Raw genomic sequence first — 12,751 nt, 5'->3', positions numbered from 1 at the left:
CTCCCAAATGTGCCAGCTTTATATGGTTCAACTTATAGAAATTATTACTAGTGGAGGAACATCACAGCGACAGCAATTGAAAACCTCCCACCCCTAGATACATATAAAATTACCCTAGTGTATGAATCCAAATTCTGCCATAATATGCCAAATATTTCTTCCATACATTGCCTACATACTACCATTCACTGCCTAAATGAAATAGCCATACAATGCCTAAACATTGAGGGTTAAAGGGGTCCAAACGATAGGGTAAGATGTCTGATCGCGGGGGTCCTGCCGCTGGGGACCCCCACAATCTCGGCTGTGGCACCCCAGATATCCGGTGCACTGAGTGAACTTCATTCCGTGCCGGATGACTGGCGATGCGGGGCGGAGGCTCATGATGTCATGGCCATGCCCCGCTCTTGACGTCACGGCCATGCCCCCCTCAATGCAAGTCTATGGGAGGGGGCGTGACGGCTCCCTTAGACTTGCATTGAGGGGGTGTGGTTGTGACGTCACGAGCCTCCGGTGCTGCACCCAACGTTCTAAACAAACTCCAGGTGCAGCAGGGAGAACGCGGGGGCACCGCCAATCCATTGGTTAGGGGATAAGATGTCTATGGGCGGAGTACCCCTTTAATGGTATAGTCTGTGGTATTACAAGTCAGTAATGGTTTACATGCTCCACACTCAGGTTGGTCCCTGGTGGGGGGTCCAGACCTTGGAGGCCTTGTAAAAGTGCCCATTTTGCCACCGTCCTTAGTCGTCTTTATTCAGAATATAACCACATGGTAAAGAAGTGGCACCAACAAAGCTCGACACTTCATGTAGCCCAGGTGTTGGTCCCAGGATTCATTGCTAAGTTATTTCCATCAGTTTGATGGGGTCTGGTGGAGTTTTACATTAATCTCTGCAACTACTGGACTGGAAATAAAAGTTTCAGCATTTCCCGTAACTTGGTAAAGAAATATGGGACTGGCGGAAGAACTCATTTAACTGTTTCCTAAGTAATGATCGCCCATTAACCCTATTAACTTGTGTGTCTGGGAATGAGATCAGGGCAGCCATTTGCCTTGATCTTCATCTGTTGCAGTTGTTAGCTTTACTAAACTCCTCTCGGCTCCCAGTGTTAAACAAGCATCTACTGGAGTTTCAGCTTAACACTGGGACAGATTTATGGCCGCACTAAATGAGTCTCTGGCTGAGGCTCCTGCTGAGAAAGGCAGAGATATAAACACATTCCCACACACACAAAAGAACCTTCAATTACACAAACAAATACACTGGGCAGGCGCAAAACTGGAACGCCTGTGTGGGGATGGAGGCCGGGGCTAGAATATAGGGAACTATATCCCATTATTCATATAGCAGCAACATGTTCTATCGCGGGGGGACCACAGTCTGATCTCTGTCGGACACATGCCTGGGCGTTAGTTGAACCCAGGATAACAGCACTTTTACTGCAACTGCATAGTGGCCCTTAGAGAAGCGTGGCCCTTAGTGTAAGCGGGCCCTCCTTCCTGGTTCCTGTCAGCATGAAGGCAATGACGCAATTCCAGTCTACAGAGTTATATTATATGACATCCGCCAAGTCACTCCAGGATATGTAAGTGAGGAAAGTGTCTGAATTAGGGGGGCTAAATTACGTTACTTACTGGCCGGGTTCACACTACGGAATTTCTGAATGGAATTCTACTTCTAAATTTTGTTTGCAGATCACGCTACCTGATGGTAAAATGCGAGTGAAATGGGTTTTCCGTTAACCCATTCGCACTTCAGAATTTTCTGGGTGGAATTTATGTCCGAAAATTCTGATCTAAAAATTCAGTCAGAACATTGCTGTCTAATGGAGCCGAGTGCTGAAGGAATTCCGGCAGGAGATTTTCAGGGTGAACCCAGCCTAAGGGTACGTTCACACGCGCGGATTTTCGCTGCGTATTTAGCTGGGGATCCGCTGGTGAAGGCCCCACTCTATGCTGGCTTTACATTTGCCTGCTGGTAGCGGCAATACGCCGCTATGAGCAGACACACTGCAGCGATGTGCGCGGCGTACTCGCACATCGCGGCCGCTCTCCCTGCTCTGAGCTAGGCAGAGAGCTCCCGCGATGTGCGAGTATACTGCGACTCGCACATCGCAGTGTGCCTGCTGGTAGCGGCGTACTGCCACTACGAGCAGGCACATGTAAAGCCAGCATAGAGCAGGCCTTCACCAGCGTATCTGCAGCGTAAAATCCACTGAAAATCCGCGCCTGTGAACGTACCCTAAGGGTCTATTCAGACGGCAGAATTTCCGCTTGTGGAATTCCGCCTCAAATTAAAGCCCATAGACTTCTATGGGATTCCGCACACCCGTTCACACTTCTGAATTTCCGCTTGGCGTTGTGCATGTTTTATCACTTTTAAGAAAATAAACCACCTTGTCCAGTATTGTACCCTCTATCTGTGGTGCTGCAGCGCACTTTGGATCCTCATTGTTGGTGGAGTTTGGAGTCATATGCATTTTCCCACGCCTGGAGCGTGGTGAGGAGGTTGCTGCAGCCTCTGGTCTGTCTTTGTACGTGTTGGGCTGGTAATTGCACAACAGGTAAGTCAGTGCTTGGCTCACCTATCGTTTCCGTCTTTCACTGGAAGGCGTCACACAGGAAGCGTCTTTTGCTTGTTTTATATTTCACTCCCATGATAAAGGCTTTGCTACCCTGCTCACAAGGTGTGTGTGGCCAATAGGTTCTTTACCTCTCTGCAACCCTGGGTCTATTTTGAGGGAAGCAAACCAGTTTGGCTCTCCAGTTAACACTTTGGAAGGCTCAGGTTGATGCTGGGACCATGTTGGCTCCCCCAAGCTTCAGCGAAGAAGGGCAAACATCAATCCTTGACCCTCGCAGGAATCTTTTGGCTCGGATGACAAGGGAATGGCTAGAGGAGGCCTCTCTCCTTTTCAAAGAAGGGCTCGCTATGGACCACATCCTCATTCACTTTTTTCATGTGGCCCGTTTACACTTTTTTAGATGCACTTCCATCTGCAGCTGTCTACAGGTAACTTTTTGTGGTGAACCAAGAGAGTTGTGGTGTCTGGGGTGTTGCGGTGATGTAATTGCAGGGTCTGGTGGTATTAACCCTTAGATGTCGTGACGCCAGGGTGAGGTTTCCTTAGTGTTAATGGTCGTACCGCCAACCGTCCCAAAAACGGCAGGGAAAATAATGGAATGTCCACAGCAGACTTTATGAATAAACTGAAGAACTTTACTTGAAAATTTTATGCAGCAGTCTCTATACATAACAGTCTCTTAAGAGGTAACCGGAATGCAGGTTCCTCACAGGTCTTGCTGGGACTCTGAAGCAATGAGCTTTGATGCAGGCCACTGTGCTACTAATTATAATATTTTAGCTGGTAGTAGTCACACAGGATTTGATAGATTGAGCTTTGTAACTCACGGTTTAGTGGCTTTGGCCTAGATGACTTGAGATTTCTGCTGAGATATGCTTGGTTATGTAGTGCAGGAACGAGAGAGAAAATTTTGTGGCTACAGCACTTTATATAATAAGGGGCTGGAATAAGCTCAGCAAACCTGTAAGTCCTGAACCCAGTGAACTCTGGGTACATCACATGACCCAGGAAGGTCCTTAAGCAATTATACATTACAACTGTACATCGCGTGACCCCGAAAGGTCCTAAATATCTATACAACCATTATAATTGATCACGTGACCCTACCCAGGTCCCATACATATATATCCTATACATTTATATTATATATATATATATATATATATATTATACAATTTATATGAGGTGACCAGGGGTAAGCCCTGCAGGAGAGCCCTATGGGAATGAAGGGACTCTGGCTGAGGGGACTTTAGACAGGGACAGGACCAGGTCCTGTACCGGGACACCATATTTTATTTTGGGAAAGATTGTGACCTGGCTATATAACTTCACAGTCATGTTGTAAGGCTTCTTAAAGAAGTCAGGCATGAGTTTCACCTTCAAAATGTGGCACCAGAGAGCATGCATTTTTTCTGGAAAACAGCTAATCTGCATATCATTCTTTTACCAATAGGGTAAGACTTTGGAGATTAATCAAAACCTGTGCAGAGGAAAAGTTGACCAGTTGCCCATAACAACCAATCTTATTTTATTTTAAAAAAGGCCTCTGAAAAATAAAAGAAGCGATCTGATTGGTTGCTATGGGCAACTGGTCAGCTTTTCCTCTGCACAGGTTTTGATAAATCTCCCCATTTGTGTTGATACTTCTGGCTTGTTGTAGAACTCTAAGGCAAGGTTCACAATACAGAATTTCCGAGTAGAATTCTGTCTTGAAATTCCAGTACAGCAGAGTCACATATTTGGCAATGGGATTCCGCTGTACAGTGCACACAGCAGAGTTTTTGAGGTGGACTTTCCTCCTGGAAAATCCCCTCGAAAAATTCCAAACATTGCGCTGCCCACACTCGGAAGCTGCAGCCGGATTTTGTCCATCCGGAGATTACGCAGTGTGAACCCGGCCTAAGTCAAATAGACAGGAAAAGATCAAACAATCCAATAATATACACATTCCTGTACAGTACATTAGAAAATAACACGTTGGTGCAATAAACACAGCGGCTACTTTGCAATATAATAAAGTGCAACTCTCTTCAGCTTTGCCACTCAGACCTTACACAAGGGCTCTCTTCTTCATATTCTAATTGTTATAAGGAAACATTATTTTCTATCTATCATAAGTACAGAATGGTGACTGCCAGAAGTATCCAGCAACGCTGTTGCATTTAGCAACAGATTAAAAGATTACCTAATGTTGCACAGTTTGAGCCCGCTCATTCTTCTGCTGGTGGAGTTACTTTGTACAGGCATGCCACCACTGCACAGCAAACATCACCAGGACGCGCTTATTTGATCTTTGTGGACCTGAGGAAGGCACATGTTGGCACCGAAACGCGTTGTCCAATATTTTCTATTCTAATAAATTCTTGTCCAGTGCAACTGTGGCTGTTGAGTCCCGTCCTTCACTAACAGAAGCGCTCCACCCAATTCCCCCCCTTTTCTCTGCCCATTTTGCATCTACATTTCCGTACCCTTTGAGATACGGAAAGGGGAAAGTGAGCCGCACGCAGCACATATCCCACTCACCCTATACCCCTTATAGGGTCTTGCTTGCTTTGCTGAAACACTCCAGCGGACCACGGTGACACCCAAGATGAGGTGGTGAGCTGGATCCATCTCTTCCTTAGACCACCATCACAGAGAGCGCCCCTCTTTTTTCCTTTCTGCCTTCGCATTTGTACAAATATAACATTACTTATTGTATACTGATCCTGCAGTCCCATTATAAGTCAATGAGGAAGTCCAGAAAAGCCGGAGATGAATGTGAGTTAGGCAGTGAAGCACTTAAAGGGGTACTCTGGTGGAAAACATTTCTTTTTCAAATCAACTGGTGCCAGAAAGTTAAACAGATTTGTAAATTACATTTATTTTAAAATTATCAGCTGCTGTATACCACAGAGAAAGTCATTTACTTTTTAAATATTTTTTTTCTGTCTTACCACATTGCTCTCTGCTGACACCTCTGTCCATATCAGAAACTGTCCAGAGCAGGATAGGTTTGCTATGGGGATTTGCTCCAACACAGATTCCGCTGCTGCCCGTCATTAACCCTTTAGAATCCTTGATCAATGCAGATCATGGCATCCAAAATAAAAAATGTTAGATGCCGGTTAGCCGGTCAGTGGTGCACAATGGACCCCTGCAATGTAAACGGGGGGGGGGGGTGGGGGATTAGGGTCTGATGAACTCTGGCTGCTGGATCAAAAATCCAATGATGCAGCCTGGCTTAGGTTGTCTTAAAGGGGTATTCCAGGCAAAAACTTTTTTATATATATCAACTGGCTCCGGAAAGTTAAACAGATTTGTAATTTACTTCTATTAAAAAATCTTAATCCTTCCAATAGTTATTAGCTTCTGAAGTTGAGTTGCTGTTTTCTGTCTAACTGCTCTCTGATGACTCACGTCCCGGGAGCTGTCCAGCTCCTATGGGGATATTCTCCCATCATGCACAGCTCCCGGGACGTGACATCATCATTGAGCAGTTAGACAGAAAACTTCAGAAGCTAATAACTATTGGAAGGATTAAGATTTTTTAATAGAAGTAATTTACAAATCTGTTTAACTTTCCGGAGCCAGTTGATATATAAAAAAAAGTTTTTGCCTGGAATACCACTTTAACTTTCTTTCTCTTCTCCACTCCACTGGGGAGATTTATCAGAACCTGTGCAGAGGGATAGTGGTGCAGTTTTCCATAGCAACCAATCAGATCGCTTCTATCCTTTTTCATAGGGCTTTATAAAAATGAAAAAAGCAATCTGATTGGCTGCAATGGGCAACTGCGCCTCTCTTTCTCCCAACAGCTTTTGATAAAAATCCCCCTATTTTTTTTAACATAGAAGCATAGAATATTGTATTATTTATTATTTCCTTTTCATTTTATTAATCTTAGGATAAATATGTTTATTTTAGTCATGTTCAAATTGAGTTACTGTGGATTTACCAGCCACATCTGCTGGAAGTTTGTTCCACTCATCAACCACTCTTTAAGTATAATGAGATTTAGTCATGTTGCTCCCGATTTTTCTCCCCAAAAAAACTGGAGGGTCCAGAATAAGATGACCAGGTTAAGATGCAGGAGCTATATGAGATATAACAACCCCAAACAATCTTGGTTATAAGGAGAACTTACAGAGGGAGGGAAATTAGGTAGCTCCTCCCACTTCTCCTCTCTACCCTAGAATAGCTCTGTAGGTTCTTACCCAAGAAGAGGCTGCACTGAGCGTAACAAATCTTCTCAGCTTGAGAGTCTCCGTTAGATTTAACTTAAAGGGGTACTCCGGTGAAAACCTTTTTTCTTTTAAATCAACTGGTGGCAGAAAGTTAAACATACCGTATATACTCGAGTATAAGCCGACCCGAGTATAAGCCGAGACCCCTAATTTTAACCCAAAATCCCAGGAAAAGTTATTGACTCGAGTATAAGCCTAGGGTGGGAAATACCTCATCCCCCCCTGTCATCATCCAGACCCGTCATTAACATCCTCATCATCATCCCCTTGTCATCATCCCACACATCCCCCCTTCATCATCCCCTTATCATCCCACACATCCCCCCTTCATCATCCCCTTATCATCCCACACATCCCCCCTTCATCATCCCCTTATCATCCCACACATCCCCCCTTCATCATCCCCTTATCATCCCACACATCCCCCCTTCATCATCCCCTTATCATCCCACACATCCCCCCTTCATCATCCCCTTATCATCCCACACATCCCCCCTTCATCATCCCCTTATCATCCCACACCCCCCCTTCATCATCCTCTTCTCATCATTCGCCCTCAGTGGTCTTCAACCTGCGGACCTCCGGAGGTTTCAAAACTACAACTCCCAGCAAGCCCGGGCAGCCATCGGCTGTCCGGGCTTGCTGGGAGTTGTAGTTTTGAAACCTCCGGAGGTCCGCAGGTTGAAGACCACTGCGGCCTTCAACATCATCTAGCCCCCCTCTCACCCCCTTTAGTTCTGAGTACTCACCTCCGCTCGGCGCTGGTCCGGTCCTGCAGGGCTGTCCGGTGAGGAGGTGGTCCGGTGAGGAGGTGGTCCGGTGAGGAGGTGGTCCGGTGGGGAGGTGGTCCGGGCTGCTATCTTCACCGGGGGCGCCTCTTCTCCGCGCTTCCGGCCCGGAATAGAGCCGTTGCCTTGGCAATGACGCAGAATTACGTTGGCAATGAACGCACCTCTGCGTCGTTGTCACGGCAACGTGACTATTCTGAGGCCGGGCCCGAAGCGCTTAGAAGAGGCCTCCCCGGTGAAGATAGCAGCCCGGAACCAGTATCCCACCGGACCACCTCCTCACCGGACAGTCCTGCAGGACCGGACCAGCGCCGAGCGGAGGTGAGTACTCAGAACTAAAGGGGGTGAGAGGGGGCTGGATGATGTTGAAGGCCGCAGTGGTCTTCAACCTGCGGACCTCCGGAGGTTTCAAAACTACAACTCCCAGCAAGCCCGGACAGCCGATGGCTGCCCGGGCTTGCTGTGAGTTGTAGTTTTGAAACCTCTGGAGGTCCGCAGGTTGAAGACCACTGCGGGTGGGGGAGTTCACTCGAGTATAAGCCGAGGGGGGTGTTTTCAGCATGAAAAATCGTGCTGAAAAACTCGGCCTATACTCGAGTATATACGGTATTTGTAAATTACTTCTATTAAAAAATCTTAATCCTTCCTGTACTTATTAGCTGCTGAATACTACAGAGGACATTCTTTTCTTTTTGGAATGCTCTCTGATGACATCACGAGCACAGTTCTCTCTCCTGACATTATTGTAATAATAATAACACTTCATTTATTGTTGTCCTTAGTGGGATTTGAACCCAAGTCCCCAGCACTGCAAGGCAGCAGTGCTAACCACTGAGCCACCATGCTGCCCTTAGCATATATCTGCTATGCATGGTTACTAAAATGGACAGAGATGTCAGCAGAGAGCACTGTGTTTGTGATGTCATCAGTGTTCCAAAAAGAAAGGAATTTCCTCTGTAGCATTCAGCAGCCATTAAGTACTGGAAGGATTAAGACTTTTTTAATAGAAGTAATTTACAAATATGTTTAACTTTCTGCCACCAGTTGATTTAAAGGAAAAAAGGTTTTCACCGGAGTACCCCTTTAACTTAATTTTCCCCTGGGCCAGAGACAGAGGCTGGGCATGGGTAAGTTTCTCCCAAAACAGTATAAAAGTACGAACATATATAAAACAATTCAATTACTGTGCAACACCCAAGCAACAGGCTTTGCAGGTCTCCCAGTGGGACACTGCAAGGTCACATAGCCATTAATATACAGCCTTTTCATCTACTGTATGTAACCTATACTGTAACACAGTAACATACCCATATTTTTCACCCTATAGGACGCATCGGCGTATAAGACGCACCCAATTTATAGGTGCAAAATCTAAAAAAAATAAAGATTCTGAACCCAATAGTGGTCTTCAACCTGCGGACCTCCAGATGTTGCAAAACTACAACTCCCAGCATGCCCGGACAGCCGTTGGCTGTCCGGGCATGCTGGGAGTTGTAGTTTTGCAACATCTGGAGGTCCGCAGGTTGAAGACCACTGCAGGAGGAGGTAATACTCACGTGTCCCCCGCCGCTCCGGACCCGTCACCGCTGCCCTGGATGTCGCTCCATCGCTGTCGCCGCGTCCCCGTCGCTCCGGAACGTCTCTGCTGCCGGCCAGGTATCCTCGCTCTCCGTCGCCGCCATCACGTCGTTACGCACGCCGACGCATGTACGCGACGACGTGATGACGAGGAAGGAGAGCGCCGGCCATACAGGAGATCCCTGAACGGAGAAGACACCGAGGAGGCAGATAAGGTCCCCACCGGTGTCCTGTAAGCACTAACCCGGCTATTCAGTCGGGCTGTTCGGGACCACCGCGGTGAAATCGCGGCGGTCCTGAACAGCCCGACTGAACAGCCGGGTTAGTGTCACTTTCCCTTCAGACGCGGCGGTCAGCTTTGATCGCCGCGTCTGAAGGGTTAATACAGGGCATCACCGCGATCGGTGATGTCCTGTATTAGCCGCGGGTCCCGGCCGTTGATGGCCGCAGGGACCGCCGCAATAGGGGTGTATTCGCCGTATAAGACGCACCGACTTTGGGGAAGAAAAAGTGTGTCTTATACGTGAAAAATACGGTAGTTCATAAGGTCCATCAAGTTCAACCTATATCCCTAATGAGTCCCTACTGAGTTGAGTTGATCCAGAGGAAGGCAAAAAACCCTCATACTAGAGGTAAAAATTCCTTCCCGACTACATATAACGAGCTTATTTTAGAAGAGACCCATCTAACAAAAGCAGACGTCCCATTTACAGGTTTGTCAAATAAGTTGCAGAGAAGACAGCTTGTTACGACACACGAGTGTGAAATGACTGAATCTATTGGTCACGCTGATGGCATGTGACACCCTGTTGTCTGGCATGGGCTATGACTTACCTGCTCCCCATTATAAGCCACAAGGGAGGGTTTAACAATCGGACATTATTGTGGGAACAGCTTCACAAACGAACACAGTGAGCATGATGCAGGAAAGGTGCAGGGACAGACAGGCAAACATTAGTCTTTACACACAATGGGGGAGATTTATCAAAACCTGTGCAGAGGAAGAGTGGGTGTAGTTGTCCATAGCAACCAATCAGATTGCTTCTTTCATTTTCCACAGGCCTCTTTAGAGGCCTGTGGAAAATGAAAGAAGCAATCAGATTGGTTGCTATGGGCAACTGCACCACTGTTCCTCTGCACAGGTTTTGATAAATCTCCCCCAATGGATGCAGCTGGGCCTACCCCCTTCATCCCTAAACCCCCACTCTTATTAACCCCCACTCTTATTAACCCCCACTCTTGTTAACCCCCACTCTTATTAACCCCCACTCTTATTAACCCCCATTCTTATTAACCCCCACTCTTATTAACCCCCACTCTTGTTAACCCCCACTCTTATTAACCCCCACTCTTATTAACCCCCACTCTTGTTAACCCCCACACTTATTAATCCCCACTCTTATTAACCCCCACTCTTATTAACCCCCACTCATGTTAACCCCCACTCTTATTAACCCCCATTCTTATTAACCCCCACTCTTGTTAACCCCCACTCTTATTAACCCCCACTCTTATTAACCCCCACTCATGTTAACCCCCACTCTTATTAACCCCCATTCTTATTAACCCCCACTCTTGTTAACCCCCACTCTTATTAACCCCCACTCTTGTTAACCCCCACTCTTGTTAACCCCCACTCTTATTAACCCCCACTCTTATTAACCCCCATTCTTATTAACCCCCACTCTTGTTAACCCCCACTCTTATTAACCCCCACTCTTGTTAACCCCCACTCTTATTAACCCCCATTCTTGTTAACCCCCACTCTTGTTAACCCCCACTCTTATTAACCCCCACTCTTATTAACCCCCACTCTTGTTAACCCCCACTCTTGTTAACCCCCACTCTTATTAACCCCCACTCTTATTAACCCCCACTCTTGTTAACCCCCACTCTTGTTAACCCCCACTCTTATTAACCCCCACTCTTGTTAACTTCCACCTCAGACTAAAAGGATAAAGAAGGAAAAGAAAACACTAGTCATAAAAAAATACAGTATAGTGTTTTTGATTTGTTTTTGAAATCATATACAGTGATCCCCCAACTTACAATGGCCTCAGCATACAATAGTTTCAACATACAATGGTCTTTTCTGGACTGTTGTAACTTGAAACCAGACTCAACATACAATGCTACGGACAGTCCAGATCTGTGAAACGTGTCAATGGCCGGAAGAACTGACCAATCAGAATGGGCAATTTACTGGTAAAACACCTGTATTCCTGAAGTGTATGCACTCACTGGTGTCTGGTAGCGCCCCCTACAGTACAGGGAGGTATTACATGTTCTGTACTCTTTACCTGTATTACTGAAGTGTGTCTGGTAGCTCCCCCTACAGTACAGGGAGGTATTACATGTTCTGTACTCTTTACCTGTATTACTGAAGCGTATGCACTGACTGGTGTCTGGTAGCGCCCCCTACAGTACAGGGAGGTATTACATGTTCTGTACACTTTATCTGTACCAGGATTAGCTGCTCCTTTGGACACAAGGTGAGGGCAACTCCATGTAACTTTTTTTAGGACATTGCATGTTCTGTACAGGACCCTGAAGAAGCTTCTGTCCTCTACATAGACCAGTGTTTCCCAATCAGGGTGCCCCCAGCTGTTGCAAAACTACAACTCCCAGCATGCCCGGACATGGCTGTCCGGGCATGCTGGGAGTTGTAGTTTTGCAACAGCTGGAGGCTCCATGCTTGGGAAACACTGAAATAGACAGCTATTACAGCTCCCAGCAGATCTTTCTTACTTTTATATGTAAGGATTTGCTTTATCTATATTAGTTATCTACTTATTTTTCTTTAATCCTCACTTTTTCCTATTTTTGGATGACATTTTGGTGCCTTTAGAACCGATTACCAGGTTTCCATAGAGTTCTGGTCTCAACATACAATGGTTTCAACATACAATGGTCGTCCTGGAACCAATTAATATTGTAACTTGAGGGACAGGCTCTAAATCTTCTCCTAGATCTTATTCCCATGTAATCATATCTTTAATTGAGAGGTGCTGTAGATAGACATAGTGTAACATCCATGTCAATTCCTGAACTAGGCGTACTGAATACTTTTTATACTCTTTTCATTCCAATATTACAGTAGATATGAATCCATAGAAAGACACCTTAAGTACATTGTTAGGGAACCAAAAGAGCTACCTAAAACTGTTTCCCTCAGTTCATAGTTATTAGCCGTTTATCAGTTGAGGTAAATTTTACTTGTGTCTAAATACCCTGGCCAAGTCAGAGATGTCAACACCAAGGGCACATGTCCCACCGTCATCCTTTAAGCAATGTTCTTGCAGAATACCGTATTTTTCGTCCTATAGGACGCACCGGCGTATAAGACGCACCCAATTTTTAGGGGCAAGATCTAAAAAAAGAAAGATTTTGAACCCAATAGTGGTCTTCAACCTGCGGACCTCCAGATGTTGCAAAACTACAACTCCCAGCATGCCCGGACAGCCGTTGGCTGTCCGGGCATGCTGGGAGTTGTAGTTTTGCAACATCTGGAGGTCCGCAGGTTGAAGACCACTGCAGGAGGAGGTAATACTCACGTGTCCCCGCCGCTCC

General features: G+C 46.2%; 1 protein-coding gene across 1 annotated transcript in view; it reads right to left on the bottom strand.

The window, feature by feature from the left end:
* Positions 1-10,121, bottom strand: part of LOC130295337 (nuclear receptor subfamily 2 group F member 5-like) — a 120,497-nt gene extending 110,376 nt beyond the window's left edge. The window contains exon 1 of the mRNA XM_056545986.1: positions 10,016-10,121. The gene's annotated coding sequence lies outside the window, so the exon portion shown is untranslated. The remainder of the gene's footprint in view (positions 1-10,015) is intronic.
* Between the last annotated feature and the right edge of the window lie 2,630 nt (positions 10,122-12,751).

Source organism: Hyla sarda, chromosome 11 (genome assembly GCF_029499605.1).
Source record: "Hyla sarda isolate aHylSar1 chromosome 11, aHylSar1.hap1, whole genome shotgun sequence".
NCBI lineage: Eukaryota > Metazoa > Chordata > Amphibia > Anura > Hylidae > Hyla > Hyla sarda.
The sequence above is the reverse complement of the archived record's forward strand: the minus strand, read 5'-3'. Positions and strand labels throughout refer to the sequence as shown.